The sequence below is a fragment of the Sorghum bicolor genome, chromosome 4 (genome assembly GCF_000003195.3).
Source record: "Sorghum bicolor cultivar BTx623 chromosome 4, Sorghum_bicolor_NCBIv3, whole genome shotgun sequence".
NCBI classification, from domain to species: domain Eukaryota; kingdom Viridiplantae; phylum Streptophyta; class Magnoliopsida; order Poales; family Poaceae; genus Sorghum; species Sorghum bicolor.
Window position 1 is genome coordinate 15,558,586 of NC_012873.2, and position 3,973 is coordinate 15,562,558.

At 45.1% G+C, this 3,973-nt stretch overlaps 1 long non-coding RNA gene across 1 annotated transcript; it reads left to right on the top strand.

The window, feature by feature from the left end:
- On the top strand, positions 1,076 to 1,531 carry LOC110434307. The gene is made up of 2 exons (XR_002451727.1): positions 1,076 to 1,229; positions 1,334 to 1,531. It is a non-coding gene; the product is annotated as an uncharacterized LOC110434307 (long non-coding RNA).

The window sequence follows — 3,973 nt, forward strand, 5'->3', positions numbered from 1 at the left end:
GCCCCTCACACTCCCTCTGATGGCTAGGTGCGCCGCCGCCTCTCACCCTCTCTCCCCCTGTCAGCGGTGATGGTGGTCCTACGGCTCCTGGAAGGACATCACCGAGAACTAGATCTCTGCCACTCCTCACTCCCATCGTCCGCACCTACCAGTAAGGCCCCGCTATCCCCTTCGGTGTTCGCTGGCTAGGCTACATTTTGTCCCCCTCACATAGATCTGGTCACGTTTCGTCCCTCTCACATAGATTTGGTCGGATTGGGTGCTCCTCGGGCTAGCAGGAGATCTAGCTAGGGTTCGATCGATTGCCCATATTAGATTTTTTTCCTTAGATGCGATGGTGATATGGATCCTCCGATTTGCTCTGATTTTGGTAGTTCTAATGTGGGTTTCTGCATTTGGCAGTTCACAACTCAGAACTTAGAAGCCGAGTGATACATTTTGCTGTATTTTGTATTACGAAATGAGGTCATGCTCTCCAATGTTTCAGTGTAGGTTGGTTGCAGTCTGGGATTGTGAAAGATGGGGACCTCAGCTATTTTAGGTGGTATGTTTTTAATTTCAAGTATATAGGTAAGTTCTTTCAGATATGATTCAGAGCCTTGGTCAGCACATGTGCTTGCTACCCTTTATAGGTTTGATAAAATGACTGAATTAAGTTGCTTGACTTATATATGCAAATCCTTCCAACTTTTTACTTGCCTACCTGTTTTTGCACCTATTATAGGTTTGGAAGACTAAACCAAGTGCAGTGAACTGCCAATTCACTTTGTGAATTGAAAGAATATCTGCACAGCTGTTGTGGGAACTAAGATAAGCATATAATGTGTATTCAGTCACCAAATTTGTTGATAGGTAGTAATTGTTTTTAGATAGCAGTAATTGTTTTCAGTTAGCAGCACTTCATAGCAGAACATGATATGTAGTAGTTGTTTTCAGATAGCAGCAGGTTGATAGGAGTAATTGTTTTCAGTTAGCAGCACTTGATAGCAGAACTTGATATGTAGTAATTGTTTCCAGAAAGCAGGAGCACCGAATTGTTTTCAGTCCCTGGTTTTTGTTTTTTAGAAAACAGCTGCAACACTTTGACAAGGTAAGTTAGCAGTAATTATTTGAGACTTGATTATCTGCCTGAGGTGAACTCTAATTAGCTTTATTTATCTGTCCATATTGTACAAGTCCAAAGGAATCTTGCTCGCTCCAACGGGGAATTGCTTGACGAGAAGAAGCTGGTTGGTGTTCACTCACTTTCATGCAGCACTTGACACCTTGTTACTTGCCTATGGTTTATTACTTTGCCTACATATGAGTAATCTTGCACATATGTCATTTTCAGGAGACAAATACAAAGACCAGGACCATGATGCAATGGATTTTTTTAAGGAGTGCCACTATATAGCAAAAAGAATCAAGACTATGCACTTGCTTTGTAGAATGCTATTGTAATATATGTGAAGGTCGACAAGGACCTATTTTTGCGTTTCAAGTTTTATGTTGATCAGAACATCTTGTGTTAATGTACTTACTGGAAAAATAACCAAATTATTGGGTGTTATGTGATTTTCTTTTATATAATAAGTGGTCAATGATGGACAATTTAATGTGCATGTGACGATTAAATGGCAAACTCAATTTGTGACGAGAAACATCATACCTGGTGGATGGATATGACGAGCTATTTTGTCACAAACTATCGGGCCTAGTCTGGGCTGAATGGGCTTCTAGGATTCTATGACAAACACAAATACCAATCTGTGACGGTCTATATCAGTCTAGTAAATGTATGACGCGGTTTACATGACGTTTTTACCAATCGTCATGGTAAGTTAACTATGACGCGTTTTCGCTTGTCTATGATAAAAGTAAACCGTCATGTATAAGGGTTTTTCTTATAGTGTCAATCTCTATGATAATTTCTTGTCTTCTCCAGGGGCCAGGGGGGTCTCCTTATATAGTCCTCCTCCTCTATGCGTTTTTGGTTCAGCAGGCGATGTGGTACTAAACTTTCCACCATATCTCATTAAAATGCACATAGGCCTTAATGGACCAAAATCTGATTTGGGCCCAATTAATCCCGCAGCTCTTTTATATGGAGTCCTTTTATTAATATCTCTTGATTCTGAACTCCAAATATAGCAAATAATATATGCATTTCGATCAGCTCGACGAGATCTTTGCAATGGTGTACTCCATTCTGTGATTGGTGGAAACACCTGGGCGGGCGCCCAAGGGGAGAGGGCGGGCGCCCTGCCCTCGGGCCCGTTCGGCCTCCCGTTCGTTCCCGTGGCTTCTGGAGTCTTCTAGATGATAGAAAATTGCGCGGCACGTTAATATCTCTATGTAATCCCGACGTGTAGGCCTTTCTTCCATATTTCGTGATAACCCCCTGCAGAAATAGACAAACACCAAAACTCGTAGAATTCTGTCAGATAAAACCCTAAGTCTAGATGTTGATTTCATTTGGATCCTTTTCTTTGTTTATTTGATAATTAAATTTGATACTTAAGGACCGTCAACACTCATGATGCTATGCTTGATGAGAATGCTCATGCATTGCTTTGGTAAGGCTAAGTGCATGCTTAACACCTAGGGTGTTACAAGGCTTCTACTGGCCAACGGCCATAGCTGATGCCATCGAGCTCGTGCGCTCATGCCACGGGTGCCAATTCTACGCCAAGCAGACGCACCTGCCCGCCCACGCTCTCCAGATGATCCCCATCACATGGCCATTTGCGGTGTGGGGGCTCGACTTAGTAGGGCCTCTACAAAAGGCAAAAGGGGGGTACACCCACTTGTTGGTGGCCGTCGACAAATTCTCCAAATGGATCGAGGCTCGACCCATCACAAACATCTGCTCCGAACAAGCCGTCCTTTTCTTCACCGGCATCATCCACCGGTTTGGGATTCCCAATGTCATCATCACCGACAATGGCACTCAGTTCACCGGCAAAAAGTTCTTGGACTTCTGCGATCAACATCACATCCGTGTGAACTAGTCTGCAGTGGCCCACCCTCGAACTAACGGCCAGGTCGAGCATGCCAATGGCATGATTTTGTAGGGGCTCAAACCGAGGATCTACAATCGCTTGAAGAAATTCGGCAAGAAATGGGTCGAGGAGCTTTCCTCGGTCCTATGGAGCTTAAGGACGACGCCAAACAGGGCCACAAAATACACCCCATTCTTCATGGTCTATGGTTCTGAGGCCGTGCTCCCAACGGACCTCGAGTATGGATCCCCTCGACTCAAAGCATACAACGAGCAATCAAATAAAGAAACTCAAGAAAATGCGGTCGACCAACTCGAGGAAGCTCGAGACATGGCCCTCCTCAACTCTGCCAGATACCAGCAGAAGCTTCGACGCTACCACGACAAGCACGTACGCAAGAGAGATCTGAACGTGGGCGACCTCGTCCTACGGCGGCGGCAAAGCAATCAAGGATGCCACAAGCTGACTCCACCTTGGGAGGGCCCATACGTGGTGGCCGAGGTCCTGAAGCTAGGAACGTACAAGCTGGCGGACGAAAAAGGTGCGATCTTCACCAACGCATGGAACATCGAACAGCTACGTCGATTGTACCCCTAGAACTCTAAGGCTTTATGTTCCCATGTACATCCTGTATCAAAGCCTTATGAATGAATGCATAAATAAATGAGATCTTTCCCTCGAGTAACTTACTTTTTTACGGGTCAAAGCCTAGACGTTAGAAGGGAGTACCAACTATGACACATCATAGTCGATACTCCCTCGGGGGCTAGCAGGGGGATCCCCCCAAGCACCGAAAAAACCAAGCAATTTTTTCTTCCCTACTTAGTAAACCTTGCACGGTCGAGTAGTTGAGGCACCTCGAGCCCCTTAGGGGTCGAGAGACAATGAGCCTGAGAATTCCTATGCCCCCGGGCTATGGAAACTCTACTCGCTTCCTCACCCTCGAGGCGATCGAGACCGCCTTAAACAAAAGACTAAACAAGGAATAC